The sequence below is a fragment of the Phyllostomus hastatus genome, unplaced genomic scaffold (genome assembly GCF_019186645.2).
Source record: "Phyllostomus hastatus isolate PE091 unplaced genomic scaffold, TTU_PhHast_1.1 phas_contig_36, whole genome shotgun sequence".
Classification (NCBI taxonomy): domain Eukaryota; kingdom Metazoa; phylum Chordata; class Mammalia; order Chiroptera; family Phyllostomidae; genus Phyllostomus; species Phyllostomus hastatus.
The window spans coordinates 1060385-1077433 of record NW_025333862.1 but is presented as its reverse complement, the minus strand read 5'-3'; the positions used below and the strand labels follow the sequence as shown (position 1 = coordinate 1077433).

The window sequence follows — 17049 nt, the reverse complement described above, 5'->3', positions numbered from 1 at the left end:
ACCTTCAGTCTATAACATCTGTCCAGAAAGTATCCATCCATGCAATATAAAAAAAGTAGAGACATTTATTGAAGAAGACAAGATGCAAGAAACATTGTACATAGGACAATGAAAATAGGCACCATAGGACTTCACAGTTCTCCCAATTGCCATTAGCTGTCCTACTGATTTTTCTGAATATCATCAATACTCTAAAATTTCTTCCCTTTCAAAGGTGATTTTAATTTTGGGAAAAGCCAGAAGCCGTAGGCCATCACATCTGGGCTATTAGGAGGCTGAGTCACCCATGTCATTTGATTGTTTCATCAACTAACTCTGCATGAGACATGATACATAAGCAAGCACATTGTTGTGATGAAGCTGCCAGTCATCAGTTGTCCATAGCTGCAACCTATTGAAACATCTAAATAGTTTCCATTGAGGAATGTTCAAGCTTAATGCAAAATGTGATGCAGATTTTTTGTTCTGCTTGCCCAGTTATTTTGAATGTGATGGTCAAACAGAACACATGCTCACTCAACAGCATCTACCACCTCCACTGACTGGTACAGTAAAGCCATCATTGTTTGCACATGTGCATTACAGTCTACTCTCATTGGCTGCCAGGTTAAGTTGATGTTATGCAAGCAATTCTTGTTATATTATCAATGGTTGGAAATTTTCTGGACAGATCTCACATATCAAACTAATATATTAAGCTTTCTGATATGCAGCTAAAGACATGCTTAAAGAAAAATTTTAGGTGCACTTTTGTAGCTTAAAAGTGAGATGTAAACAGTGGAAAGAGCTCTATCTACATATGTACCCATCACCTCACTGGGGGAGGTCTACATAAAGTCAGCCTCTTAAAGTCATTGGATGAGGAAAGTAAAAAGTCAAAATTATGTGATCTGCAATAAAACTTAAGCATTTAAAAAACCCCAGGGTTGACCCATTTTCTGAGAAAGATAAGTATGACATGAAAGCACAAACTATGTTGAATATAAGAAATATGAAGGAAAAAAAGTCACAAGGAACCAAAATTGCATCTGATGATCTGAAATCTCATTTTTGAAGTGAGCCAGATGATCTTCAAAATGATGAAGTTGCATTTAGAAAATTCAAGCTAATTACTGAGGATGTTCAGGGCAAAAATTGCCTAATTTCCAAGGCACGGATCTTACACATGACAAAATGAGCTCCATGGTCAAAATATGGCAGACTATGATTGAAGCTCATGTTGATGTGAGAGATACTGATGGGTATTCGCTTCATCTATTATGTGTTGGTTTTATTTTTCTTTGTTTTCTATTCCTGCTTTATTTTTATAACATTTTTTAATTGTTGTTCAAGAAGAATTTTTGCCTTTTCCCCCCACCCCATCCCACCACCCCAGCCCTCCCCACCTCCTTTCATTGTTTCCACACACCCCCTTGTTATTGTCCATATATCCTTTAAATTGAGATGTAAACTCTTAATACTTTTCCCCAATTATCCCCTCCCCTCTTCCCTCTGGTCACTGTCAGCCTGATCTCAATTTCAATGTTTTTGATTATATTTTGCTTGCTTCTTCATTTTGTTGATTAGGTTCCAGTTAAGGGTGAAATCATATGGCATTTGTCTTTCACTGCTTGACTTATTTCACTTAGCATAATGCTCTCCAGTTCCATCCATATTGTCGCAAAGGGTAGGAGCTCCTTCATTCTTTCTACTGCTTAGAATACCATTGTGTAAATATACCATACTTTTTTGATCCATTCATTCACTAATGAGCACTTAGATTTCCTCCAGCACTGGGCTACTATAAATGGTGTTGTTAAGAACATTGGGGTGCATAGGTTCTTCAGACTGGTGTTTCAGGGTTCTTAGGATATAATCCTAACAGGGGAATTGCTGAGTAAAAAGAAAGTTCCATTTTTTGTTTTCTGAGGAAATTCCATACTGTTTTCCAAGGTGGCTGCACCAGTCTGCAATTCCACCAACAGTGCCCTAGGTTTCCCTTTTATCCACAACCTCTCCAACACTTGTTTGTTGCTTTATTTTTTATGGCCATTTCCATTGGTGTGAAGAGGTATCTCATTGTGGTTTTAATTTGCATCTCCCTGATGGCTAGTGATGCTGAGCATCTTTTCATATGTCTCTGGACCCTCTGTATGTCCTCCCTGGAGAAGTGTCTGTTCAAGTCCTTTGCCCATTTCTTAATTGGGCTGCTTGTCTTCTTAGAGTGGAGTCATATGACTTCTTCATATATTTTGGAGATCAAACCCTTGTCTGAGGTATCATTGGCAAATATGTTTTCCCATAGAGTGGGTTCCCTTTTCATTATTTTTTACAGGATCTGCAGTAAATTTTCTTTTCTTTTTTAATATATTTTATTAATTATGCTATTATAGTTGTCCCACTTTCCTGCTTCACTCCCCTCCACCCTGTACACCCTCTCCCACCCATATCCCCCCTTTTAGTCAAGTCCATGTGTCATACTTATAAGTTCTTCAGCTTCTACATTTCCCACACTATTCTTACCCTCCCCTTATCTATTTTCAACCTACATTCTATGCTACTTATTCTCTGTACCTTTTCCCCCTCTCTCCCCCTCCCACTCCCCTGTTGCTAACCCTGCATGGGATCTCCATTTCTGTGGTTCTGTTCCTGTTCTAGTCATTTGCTTAGTTTCTTTTGGTTTTGCTTTAGGTGTGGTTGTTAATAATTGTGAGTTTGCTGTCCTTTTACTATACATGTTTTTTCCTTATCTTCTTTTCTTAGGTAAGTCCCTTTAACATTTCATAAAATAAGGGCTTGGTGATGATGAACTCCTTTAACTTGACCTTATCTGAGAAGCACTTTATCTGCCCTTCCATTCTAAATGAAAGCTTTGCTGAATAAAGCAATCTGGGATATAGGTTCTTGTCTTTCATGACTTGGAATACTTCTTCCCAGCCCCTTCTTGCCTGTAAGGTCTCTTTTGAGAAATCAGCTGACAGTCAGATGGGAACTCCTTTGTAGGTTACTGTCCCCTTATCTCTTGCTGCTTCTAGGATTCTCTCCTTCATTTTTACCTTGGCTAATGTAATTATGATGTGCCTTGGTGTGTTTCTTCTTGGGCCCAACTTCTTTGGGGCTCTCTGAGCTTCCTGGATTTCCTGAAAGTCTATTTCCTTTGCCAGAATGGGGAAGTTGTCCTTTATTATTTGTTCAAATATGTACTCAATCTGTTGCTTTTCCCCTTCCTCTTCTGATACCCCTATAATTTGGATGTTGGAACGTTTAAAGATGTCCTGGAGGTTCCTAAGCTTCTCCTCATTTTTTTTTGAATTCTTATTTCTTCATTCTTTCCTGGTTGGTTGTTTTTTTCTTCCTTCTGGTCCACTCTATTGTTTTGAGTCCCAGTTTCCTTCCCTTCACTTTTGGTTCTCCGTGCATCTTCTTTCATCTCTTTCATGGTAACCTTCATTTTTTCATGTAATTTGTGCCCAAAATCAACCAATTCTGTGAGCTTCCTGATCACCAGTGTTTTCCACTGTGCATCTGATAGATTGGCTATCTCTTGGTCGCTCAACAGGATGAGTCCTGGGGGACTGATCTGTTCTTCTGTTGGACACATGTCTCTCTCTCTCTCTCTCTCCTTTTTTTTGGGGGGGGCTGGTCGCTCTTGTTATGATGAGGGGTGGAGCCTTAGGTGTTCCCTTGGGCTGGGCACCCCAGTCGCTAGATTGTGATGTTGTATGTGTGGGCAGGGGGCAGACGCTGGGGCGGGAGGGAACAATGGCAATAGCTCCATTCTCCTGGGATCTCGGTCCCTTCTCCGGGATCCTGAGTTGCACACTCTGCCCTGGTCCACAATGCCACCTCACTGGGTCCGCCAACCACCGCTTGCGTACTCAGGGTCCACCGCTGCATCCCGGAAGGCTTACGTGCTCTCTCCCGGTTGCCTTATGTGCCCAGTTCTCCCCAATCTCCATGCGCCGCAACCCGCATCTGCTCCTCCTCTCAGCCTCCTACCAGTCTGGATGAACGGGTCTACTTCAACTTCTTGGCTCTCTGACTTCCATTCAGATAAATTCTCTATCAGTTCTGGGTGTTATTCTGGTTCTAAATTGTTGTTTTTCTAATCTTGGTTGTGCGTGGAGGTACGGTGTGTCCACCTATGCCTCAATCTTGCTGGAAGTCCCTGGGTCTTTCTTTATAGCCCTTTTTTTGAAGTCTGTTTTATCTGACATGAGTATTGCTACCTTGGCTTCTTTTTCCCCTGTCCATTTGCTTGGAATATTTGTTCCAGCCCTTCACTTTCAGTCTGTGTAAGTCTTTTGTCCTGAGTTGTGTCTCTGGTAGGCAGCATATTTGTGTGTCATGCTTTCTTATCCATTCAGCTATTCTATGTCTTTTGATTGGAGCATTTAATTCATTTACATTTAAGGTTATTATTGAGAGGTACTTATTCATTGCCATTTTTTCATACCCGTGTTCTTTTTAATCTCACTCCTTTCCTTCCTTTTCTTAAAGCAGTTCTTTTAAGAGCTGATTTAGTGGAAGTGTATTCTTTCAGACTTTTGTCTGGGAAGCTCCTTATTTGGCCTTCCATTTTAATTGAGAACCTTGCTGCATAAACTAGTTTTGGTTTCAGGGCTCTGGTATTCATTACTTGAAATATTTCCCGCCATTCTCTTCTGGCTTGGACCATTTCCATTGAGAAATCAGACTCTAGCCTTAACTGAGCTCCCTTGTATGTTACTTCCTGTTTCTCCCTTGCTGCCTTTAAGATTCTCTCTTTGCCTTAGAATTTTGCCATTTTAATTATGATGTGTCTTGAAGTGGGCCTCTTTGGGTGTCTTTTGTTTGGGACTCTCTGTGTTTTCTGGATTTATTTGACTTTTTCTCTCATCAAATTAGGGAATTTTTCCATTATTATTTTTTCAAACAAGTTTTCTATCCCTTCTTCTTCTTCTTCTTCTCCTTCTGGTATCTCCATTATAGGGATATTATTACTTTTCATGTTGTTTTGTAGCTCCCTTACCACCTGTTCATTATTTCTGAGTCTTTTTCCCTTTTCTTGCTCTATCTGGGTGCTTTTTTCTACTTTGTCCTCCAGCTAGCTGATTTGATCTTCTGCTTCCTCCAGTCTGCTTGTATTTGCTCTAGTGGGTTTTTTTTTTTTACTTCTGATATTTTATTGTTCATTTCTCCCTGGTTTTTCTTTATATTTCCTATTTCCTTTTTCCTACTGTTGTAGTTTTTACTTAGTTCATTATAGTTGTCTGTGAGTTCCTTGAGCATCTTTATAACCACTGTTTTGAATTCTATATCTGATAGTTTGGTTACTTCCATTTTCTTTATCTTTTTTATTGGGGAGTCACCCATTCCTTTTGCTTAAAGGTTCTTATTTTGTCTCCCCTTTTTAAGTGACACTTTTTGTTTGTTTCTGCACTTCCTGGTGTTTCTTTTTCTATCTGTCATTGTAGGGTGAACTTTTATGGTAGGAATTCTATGATGTTCAGTGGTGTGGTCTCTTTGACCTCCTTGTCTGGATGCTCTAGGTTTGCCTTTTCTTCTGTTTGTGTGAGCTCTCTCATTGTACTTGGGTTGTTACCTTTTGGTGGTTCCTTTGTTGGTGGTTTTTCTCCTCCAGCAGGTATCCTGATGTTCACAGCTCCCACCTATAGTTGTGTATGATCATTGGCAAGGGGTAGGCCAAAAGGGTTAAGACAGCAGGAGAGTATTTTATGGTATTTAAAGTACCAAGAAGTAGAGAAGAGATACGAGATACTTTGGATAAGTACAGCATTAACTATGATGTTTCACCCAACTAGCTACTTTTTATGAAAGGTGAAAGAGAGATAAGACTCTTGTTAGAGGGGAGGAAGATTGTGAGCTTAATCCAGAAAACTGAGCACTTGTGAAAGGTTAGATGGTGAGATATAGTGAGAGTAAAGGATAGAAAGTAGGCATAATGTGAGAAAGAAAAGAGTTAACCACAATAATAGTAATGTTCAGGAATAAAGTGAAGTGGTCTAAGATCAGAGAGGGTTGCTGTGTAGTATGTTCAATTGTATGGAACAACAATTATTTATAATAGTACTGGAACAACAATAATATGGCAAGAAATATATGATTTGGATCACCAGAATAGAAAGTACCCAATCAAGAGTTGTGTTTTATTAGAACACAGGTAAAATGAAAAAAGGAACATTAAAATATAATAAAGAGAGAATAAGGAAAACCAGTCAAACAATGCAATTAAATAGAGAAATAAAACAAGGAAAACTAAACATAAGGAAGATAAATAAAAAATACTAATAAAATAAAAGTGGAAAATAATGAAAAGATAATAATAATACACATAAACAATAAAATGCCTGCTCTATGGGATAGCAAAGTGATATTTGCCTCAGTTTCTCAGTTTTGGGGGTTAGCCTTGTGCTCCCCCTTTTAATCTGTCTTGGGCCTTTTGTAACTGCATGTCTTACTGTCTCACTTGGGGGAAGAAAACAAAAAGGGGGGAAAAAGTGAGAGGATCCAAAAAAAATAAGCCTTTTGCTGACTTTAAACACATTTAGTAAGTTCTGCTGGTCTTCCTATATGCCACAGGAAGAGGGGAGATAGGCTTCGTTTTTCTCCCCTCCTATGTTTTTGAAAGGATAGGGACCAGGTCTGGGTTGCAGTTTCCTGACCTGTGGCTCAGGTCCTCTGTGAGCTGCTGGATTCAAATCAGCCATTCAGCTGCTCACAGCATTAGTCAATCTTGGGCACAGAGCACTAGACAAGCTGGGCTGTAGTTCTGCTCAGCCACTCAGTCTCTGGGTGCATGCAGCTGAAATCACCCATGGGGCAAGTCAGCCACTGCTGGAGAGTTCTTTACAAAGCAGCTGCCTGCCATTCTGAACAAGTGCAGGGCTTTTCACACAGCCTGGAGACTATCTAAGTCAGGGTCCAGCACAACCCAGCTCCTCCCTTCTCCAGGTGTCACCCAGCACCTCAGTTTCTCTGGTGTCAGTGTCCACGGTCCCAGTGGATATGTAATGCCTTTGTGTGTCTCCCACTTTGTCTCTATTCCCCTCAGCGACTTCCAGCATCTAGATCCTTTTTGGTGCTGGGCTGCCCTCCATGCTCTGGTAGGGGAGGGAGCTCATGATCTAACTCTCCTTCCTGTATCCTGCAGCAGGCGCCTGGCTGGGGGGAATGTGCAGATCCCAGGGACCTTACCATCCCAGTGCAATCCCCTCACCATCTGTTTTTCAATATCCTCTGCATTTTTGTTTTACCTCCAAACTTCATATAAGCTGGGATTCCTTTGGCTCTTCACTCTGTTCCTCAAGATCAGCTGGGTGTTCTAGCTGGGCAGAGGGAGAACTGGGCTCCACTCCTACCTACCTCACTGCCATCTTCATTCCTCTATTCTGTGTTGGTTTTAGTAAAAAAAAATGCAACAATTGGATTTGGAAGACTTCTTATGCTCAGCATCAACAGGTCTGCAAAATCCAGAAGAAGGTGACGGAAATCATGACCTGGGAGATGTAGACAAATAACTTGAATGAAGTGGCCAATAAATTGACTCCAGATAGCTTTGGAAAAGGCATAGGAAAGTCTTGCCAATCTATTTACCCACTTCATAATTTCTTTGTTAGAAAAGTCAAAATACTGAAGCCCAAGTTTGAATTGGGAAAACTCATGGAGCTTCATGGTGAAGGTAGCAGTTCTAGAAAAGCTACTATAGGTGACAAAGGTGCTAAAGTTATATAAGCTGACAGATATGAGCCCCCAATGCAAGAATCTGTTTAATAGGGACAAAATAAGGGCCTATTTGTGATTTGAAAAAAAAGAAAAAAAGCCTTAAAAGAACATATGAAAAATAATGGCTAAATATAAGTTGTTTAAGCATCTACATAAAGAAATTAGAACTAATAAGATATTGTGATTTTTAATTAGAAATATATACTTAGTTTCCATCCTGTTTCTGGCACAGAGATCCTTCTAAAACCATTGCAATTTTCCATGTGTTGAGAAGAATCAAGGGTTTTTTGTTATGTTAATGAGGTGACTTTTAGAAAGCCTCTAGGTAACCAAAATATGAAGATTGGTAAACAATAGAGCCAACCTTGTGATTGGAGGGTTGAAACTTTCAGCCTCATACACCTGACCTTCAGGAAAGGAATAGACAATGGAGGTTAAATCAATCTCTAAAGGTCAATTATTTAATCAATTTTATTTACATAAACATGTATACATGTAAACCCAAAAGGCTGGGTTTCAGAGAACTTCTAGGTTGATACACCTCAAGATTCAAGGGAGTGGCAGACTTAGAAAGGGCATGGAAAATCTGAAACCTTTCTCCATATACTGCCATATACATTCTTACATCTGGTTGTTCCTGAGTTATACCTTTTTCATATAAACAGGTGACCTAGTAAGGATACTATTTATCTCAATTCTGTGAGGGGCTTTATCAAATTAGATGACAAACAAGAAGCATAGGAACTCTTCAATCTATAGTAGGTTAATCAAAAGAAGAGGTGATAACCTGAGCTTGCAATTGGCATCTGAAGTTAGGTAGGAGGGAAGCATTCTTATAGGACTGAATTCTTAAACTGAAAAATCTGATATTATCTCCAGATAGATAGTGTCAAAATTGAGTTGAATTGTTAAACATTTAGCTGCTTTACAAAAAAATTTCTTGTTAGGTGTGTAGGGAAGTACCCTTTCCATAGATTGTAATTAGTGTAGTAGAGTCTTATATAACACAAATAAAATGCAAAGTAAGTAAAAAGAGGAAATCATAAATAAATTGGTAGAATCAACATAGCTAAAGGGCCATATTACCCAAAGCAATACACAGATTTAATGCAATCTGAATCAACATGCCAATGACATTTTTTTAAATAAATAGAACAAAATAATCAGATTTTTTAGAAATTACAAGAGACATGAAATAGCGAAAGCAATCCTGAGAAAACTTATACTACAAAGTGACAATAAGCAAAACAGCATTACATGGCAGAAAAACAAACTCACAGAACAATAAAAATTGAGAGCCCAGAAATAAAAACACATGTATATGGATAAATAATTTTGACAAAGAATCCAAAACCATACAACAAAGAAAAGAAAGACTTTTCAATAAATGATGCAGGGAAAATTGGAAACCCATATGCAAAAGAACAAAACTAGGCTACTGTTTTTCTCCATATATAAAGATTAATTCAAAATGGATCAAGAGACCTGAACATAAGAAGGGAACTTCTGGTTTAGATGATGGCATAGGGAAACATGGCTCACCCTCTCACACAACCACATCAACATTTCAACTAAACCTTAGAACAACCATCACTCAGAACCATCAGAAATTGAGTTGAATAGAAGTCTGACAGCTATGGAATTAAAAAAAAAAACACATCCAACGAGACAGTTGGGAGTGGGTGGAGATGTGGCATGGGCTGGTTTGACATCCACAGGTGGTGGATAAAAATTCAGGAGGGATACCTCAAGAGCAAGAAGTCCCAGCTCCAGCCCAGAGTTCCAGTGCCAGGAATATAAGTCCCCATAACTCCTGGCTGCAAAAATCAGCAGGCATTGAGACAGTAGAAGAAACTTCTGGAGTCCCAAGCAGTTCTTCTTAAAGAACCCACACTTGGAGTTACTCAGACTCAATCCCTCTGAGCTCTAGCACTGGGGTAGTAGCTTGAAAGGAACCAGTGGAATACAGGGAGAAACTGAAATGTCTGGCATAAAGGCCAGGGCTGGGGAACAGCTTTCTCTCAGAAAGAAAGGTAGGCAAAGGCCCTTGTTCTTTTTCTGCATCTTCCCCACTCAGAGCCATAGATTGGCAGGCTAGTGCCATAACTGAGACTCCATCAACCTGCCTAACATTATTTGCCCTTCTTTGAAGATTCTCAGAGACACAGTCTCATTCAACTTACAGGCCCTCTCAAGCTGCTTTCTCATATGAATGTCTAGTTTTGTCTCATGCTTCACAACCTCCTAAATTCTCTCAAATAAGAAGCAGTTGGCCTCAGGGAGCCCCTAGGACCCCATACCTCTTACTAACTGGCTGTGGGCCCAGTACGAGCAGCAGCCAGTCTAGGTACACAGCATAGTTTCTCCTAGGAATATCCAAGTCAAGTACAAATAGCAGACATCTCAGATTGCTCTATAGATCAGGTAGGGTGGACATGCACAAAACATAGGTGGGAGTTGACCTTGGCGTGTCCCACCCTGGAAAACATAGAACCTCCATACCCAGTGAACAGCTATAGACCACATAAGAGCACCGCCACCTGACCCTACCACAGCTGATTCTCTGCAGAGGGCAGAGGTTTATGGTCAGTGGTCACAGCCAGTAGCTGACTAGCCTGGGTAAATCCCTACAGGTGATGTGACAACAGTAGTCAAGGCTCAACTACAAAAAGAGGGTGTACTCAGCCTACAAGAAGGCACTAATTAAGTACTCAGGTTGGGTGGTAGGGAAGGCTGTACCATGAGAACCTATAGGACATCTACTACATTAGTCCACGCTATCAAGACAGAGAATCATAGCGACTCTGCCTAACACATGGAAACAGACACAGAGAGGCTGTCAAAATGAGGAAACAAAGAAACATGGAAGAACAGATCAGAATGCCAGAAAAAGAACTAGACGAAATGGAGGTAAACAATTTACAGGGAAATCACAGTAGAGTGGATGAAGTCAAGAATCAATGATTTAGAACATAAAGACGCAATAAGTAAATAAACAAATAAAATAACCAATCAGAACAATGAGAAGAAAAAGAATCCAAAAAAATAAGGATTGTATAAATAGCATCTGCAACAACTTCAAACATGCCAATATTTTCATGATAGGAGTGAAAGAAGAAGAGACAGAGCAAGAAATTGGTGATCTTAATGTCAATGTCTCTGGTTGACAGTAATCAGAGGGGGAGATGGGAAGGGATAATGGGGGAAAGGGAGAAAGGGTTGTCAAACAACATGTATAAAGGACACATGGACAAAGCCAAAGGGGGGTAAGATTGGGGGTGGGAGGAGGGGATGACTAGGGTTGTGGGGGAATGGTGGGGGAAAATGGAGACAAGTGCACTTGAATAACAATAAATATTTAAAATAGAAATTGGTAATCTATTTGAAAAAACAATGAAAGAAAACTTTCCTAATTTGGTGAAGGTAATAGACATTGAAGTCCAGGAAACAGAGAGTCCCAAACTAGATGGATGCCAAAAGAGATGCCACTCTAAGAGACATCATCATTAAAATGCCAAAGGTTAAAGATAAAGAGAGAATCTTAAAAACAACAAGAGAAAAGAAGTTAGCTGCAAAAGAGTTCCCATAAGATTGTCATCCAATTTATCAAAAGAAACTTTGCAAGCTAGAAGAGACTGGCAAGAAATGATCAAAGTCATGAAAAGCAGGGGCCAAGATTGCTCTACCCAGGAAGCATATCATTTAGAATCAAAAGGCAAATAAGGAGCTTCTCCTGACAAGAAAAAACTAAAGGAGTTCATTATCACCAAACCATTATCATATGAAATGTGAAAGGAACTTATCTAAGAAAAAGAAAAGCATCAAAACTATGAACAATAATATGACAATAAATTCATAACTATCAACAATTGAATCTAAAAAACAAACTAAGGAAACAAGAACAACAGAGACAGAATTATAAATATGGAGAGTATCATAATGGTTGCCTGGTTGGAGAGGATTGTGGAGGCATGGGTGGAGAGACGAACATTCTAATAAGTACAAAAATGTACTTACAGAATAGCCGTGGAATGTAAAGTACAGTCTAGGAAATGGAGTAGCATACCCAAAGAACCTGTAGGCATGGATATGAACAATGGTGTGGGTATTGCCAGAAGGAGTAGGGGGTGTGGGTGGAGGTGGGCAAGGGGAAAAAATGGGACAACTGTAATAGCATAATCAATAAAATATAATTAAAAATAAAAATAAAAATTTGCAAAGTAACCAAAAATAAAAGAAATAATAAATCACATAGAAGAAAACATAGCTACTAAACTTATGGACCTTGGTCTTCGAATGAATTTTACTCAAAAGGCAAGAGGAGTAAAGGCACAAATTAAAGAATAAGACTACATCAAACTGAAAATTCCGCACAGTAAAAGAAACTGCCAACAAAACAAAAAGTCAAACAACAAATTCAGAGAAGACCCTTTCAAACAACAGCTCTGACAAGGGGTTAAAATTCTAATATATGAAGAACTCACACAACTAAACACCAAACAAATAAACAATCCAAATTAAAAAAAAGAAGAAGAAATGAACAGACAATTCCCCCAAGACACACAAATGGCATATATATATATAAAAGATATATATATATCTCCACTTCACTAGCTATCAGGGAAATAAAAATCAAAACTATAATGAGATACCTCCTCACACCTGACAGAATGACTGTCATCAACAAGACAAGAAATCACAAGTGTTAGAGAGATTATGGAGAAAAAGAAATCCTCTTCACCACTGATAGGAATGTAAACTGATACAACCACTATGGAAAATAGTATGGAGGCTCCTCAAAATATTAAGAATATAGTTTCCATATGACCTAGCACCCATCCCTCCTATAAATATGTACATGAAAAAAATTAAAACATTTATTTTCAAAGACATTTACACCCCTATGTTCATTGAAACTTTATTCATGATGGTCAAGACTTGGAAACAACCAAAGTGTCCTTTGATAGAGGATTGGATAAAGAAGATGTGGTACACATATACAGTGTACTGTACGCAGGAATGTACTCCTGAACCATAAGCAAAGATGAAATATTGCCATTTGCAACAATGTAGATTTTGAGAATATCATGCTATGCAAAATAAGTTAGACAGAACAAGTTAAAAACATATAATTTTACTCAAAAGTGGATATATAAACCTGAAAGCAACAAGTGGAAAAAGAAGAAAAACAAAAATTTATAGCTCCAGAAAACAGTGTGGTGGTTATCAGAGGGAAGGTTGTAGTAAAGTAGTAAATGTTAAAGTGGTTCATATATGAAGTCTGTCCAAACAGTATTCCACCATGAACTATGAAAAAAATAGACAGTTACTGAAGATACAAGAAACATTGTACATAGGACAATGACACCTCAGTCCCCTTCAAAGTAGTCACTTTGGGACCTCACACTGTTCTCCCAATTGCTATTTGCTGCCCCATCGTATTTTCCTGAATCTCATCAACAGTCTGAAGTCTCTTCCCTTTCAAAGGTGGTTTTAGTTTTGGGGAAAGCCAGATGTTGTAGGGCATCAAATCTGGCCTATAGAGGGGGTAAGTCTCTTGGGTGATTTGATGTTATGCCAAAGAACTGCATGAGTGGGCTTGCTGTCATGACAAAGCTGCCAATCATTAGTTACACATAGCTGTGTCTGTTTTCACCATATTGCATCTCTCAACTAATAAAGAATGTTGAGGTACTACACCTTGGGCAGGTGTGAAACAAATTTTGCCATAACATGTTCCATGCCAACATCCTGTGTCAAAATCTCAGACATAGTAGTTGTTGGAATACCAAGGTCAGCTTGTAGTTCTCTCACTATTAGTTGCTGATCTTTGTTGATTGCATCCTGTACACATTTAATATTCTCAGATGTTCTGATTGTTGCAGGCCTTCCAGAATGTGGATCACTTTCAAAAGATGCTCAGCCATCTTTGAAGCATTTGTGCTACACTTTTATTTGCACTGCACTCATTGCATTGTTCCCAAAAGCCTTCTGAATCATCTCAATATTTTCCATGGAGGAATGTTCAAGCTTAATGAAAAACTTGATGCAGATCCACTCCTCTGCTCACTCAATCATTTTGAATGTGATGGCCAAGCAGTACAGATGTTCACTCAATGTCATCTACTGCCCCCACTATATGGTACAGTGAAGTTGTCATTATTCATACATGCCCATTCCAGTCCACTCTCCTTGGCTGCCTGGTTAAAAAAATGTCCTGCAAGGCATTCTTATTATATTAACAATTGCTGGACTTTTTCTGACAGACCTCATACATGGCGATGGAAGATTTGACTTTGGGTGGTGAACACACAATGCTGTATACTTGAAATGTACTTAATGCCACCCCAATAAATTTAATTAAAAATAAAAACTGGAAAAGAATAGAAACTAATATGATTATAGAACCATTAAAGCCAAAAGTTAGTTTTTTTAATGTGTAAAATTGTTAAATACCTATCAAAGTTAGGAAGAGAAAGAACAAACAATAGAAAATGATAACAAATTTCCAATATCTGGAAAAAGGATACATAAATATGAACCTTACAGACATTAACATGATAATCAAAAAATATGAACAGAGCCAACAATAAATTGAATGTTTAAAAAACTTGGTCAAATTCTTGAAAAGCACAACTTACCAAAGATGGCACACACACAAAAATACACAATTTAAATAAAGGTTTATTTGTTTTTAATTAGCTGTGAATTTACTCACCCTTGAAAAATATCTTCTAACACATAGGACTTCACAGGTGAATTTTAACAAATGTTTAAGAAAAAAAACCACAAATCCTCTCTGAGAATAAAAACAAAGGAAAGAGCCCTGGCTGATGTGGCTCATTGGAGTTAGTGTTAGCTTGCAAACCAAAGGGTCACCCATTTGATTCCCAGTCAGGGCATATGCATAGGTTGCAGGTCACATCCCCAGTAGGTGGCATGGGAGAGGCAACCACACGTTGTTGTTTCTCTTCCTCTCATCCTCTCTCCCTTACCTTCTCTCCAAAAATATATAAATAAAATCTTTTTTTAAAGGAAATATTTCTTAACTAATTTTATGAGGTAAAACATCCTCAGTAGAAATACTTAACAAGGAAATTAGATGAAATAAATAACAAAATATTATAAACAAAATATTAGCAAACTGAATCCATGTGCATTCATTATGAACAAGACAGATACATTATAGAACACAATTTTATTTTACCATTTTATAATCAATCATTGTAATTCATAATATTAAGGGAAAATGTAATGCATTTTTATCTCAAGAGATACATAATAAGAACCTAATATAATTCAATATCTATTCATAATAACAATAATAAGTATAACAACATTTAGCCAATTTAAAAGAAAATGTCCTTATTCTGATAAAAACATGCACAAAACACTTAACAACAACTATAATAACTAATGTTAATTCCTGAATAATTTTTATCTGATATACTTAAAAAGATGAGAATGTTAGCTGTCAGTTCTATTCATCAGTGTACTAGAGTTGATAGACAGTGAAATTGGGCAAGAAAATGCAATATAGGATTCTTCAAAAATCGTATTTCTCATATTTAGAGATGTCATAAAAGTATGCTTAGAATATCTAAGATGATCTACACATAAAATATTAAACTTAATATGTTAATTTAGCATGGATACTTGGAGGAAGGTCTAAATAATTTAACATATCATATATATTGACAAAAATTACAGGAACATGCATATGCACACTCTCTCTCACAGAAAAATATAAAAATTGAAAAGCCCTTGCATTTGGAGACTAAAAGTCTATTTCTAAAAGTCATTGGTCTAGAGGTCATAGTCAAAATCATAGATAAATTAATGTTTTCCAAGGTGAAGACAGAGGAAAATCATTAAATTCAAGAAACCACTTTTGAGATATGGTGATTTAGGAGAGGAAAGAGAATAAGAAGAGCAAAGAAAGCAGAGGAAAGGACAAGAATAATATGAAAAGACCATTGGCAAGATATCAGATGGCGGGGGAATATCACAATTTTCCAGAAATTTAAAGTTCTAACTCAATTGGTTTAAAAGGAAATATGAAACAAGTTTATATAACTAAAATATCCAGAAGTAGGTCATTCTCTAGGTATAGTTTGATTTGACTTTTTCCTCTGTCAATTCATCATTCTGTTTTATTTGTTAGCTTTATTCCTAGGTCATACTTGCCTATGGAACAAAGTTCTTTCATAATTTTGAGTTTTGAAAATGGCATACAATCCAGACAAAGAGAGAGCTCTTCCTTTCCCAACCACCAAATATAATCTGTAGTCTTCAGTTGGAATGAACCAAATTAGGTCACACACACACTATGAACCAATTATTTCAACTAAGCAAGCTCTCATCTGGGTCAATTTACCCCCTAATTTGGCAGTATCTAAAGACACATTTGATTGTTAAAACTGGGAAGGTACTACTGTAATCTGATGAGTAGAGATGCTGCCAAAAACCCTACAGTGCACAGGAAAACCTTCCATAAAAATAATTATCTGGCCCAAAAGTCAATAGTGCAAAGGTTGAGAAATCTTTAGACAAGGGGTTTGCAAGCTTAAATGTGTATCAGAATAATCTGAAAGGCTTGTTAAAATACAGGTATGTAGTTTTCATTTTTTTATTATTTTATTTAGTAGTGTGGAGCCTGAAAATGTCTTTTTTTTTAAAAAACAAGCTCATAGGTACTACTGTTAGTGGTAACTCACAGTGGACACTCCAAGAAGCACAGATTAATTGGGACCCTAGATTGTAGGAGAAGGTGCTGTCAAGCATAGAGAAACATTCCTACTCTACAAGATAATGTGTGATTTAATGCACTCTGGAGAAGTAACCCACTATTCTAATAGAGAGAAGAGAAACTATATTTTTGGCCATTTTCTACCCTTCCCAACTCCTAAAGTTAATATTATCCTAAAATTTCCAAGTGGGGAAACTACTTCCAGTACCTCTAGCTTCTCCAAAAGTTCTCTTTGCTGTGACTTCCATTAACTTCTATAAAAAATTTACTCAGATTCTCTCCAACTCTTTCCTGCTGCTGTCTTAATCAAGTGAATTTGGGCTTTTTAAATGGTGTTTCTGGAAATGTATGAAATAAGAAAAAAATGAATAAAGGTAAATGTAAATCAACCATCAAACTGAATTGATGCACCACAGATCTCAAAGTCCCTGAAGGCAAGAAAAGCCTCACTGATTTTTATTTGAATGTTTAACAACCCCTTTGAACTACTATCCCTCACACATGCTGCCTCTCATTCACTCTCAATGAAAAATGAGGAACAGGATCCTACTTTGATGAATCTTTGTAGATAATCTCTAATTATAGAATGGGCACAG

General features: G+C 37.8%; 1 pseudogene; it reads left to right on the top strand.

Annotated features, from left to right (window-relative positions):
• Positions 1-931: 931 nt before the first annotated feature.
• Positions 932-7752, top strand: LOC123820659 (annotated as a pseudogene).
• Positions 7753-17049: the final 9297 nt, after the last annotated feature.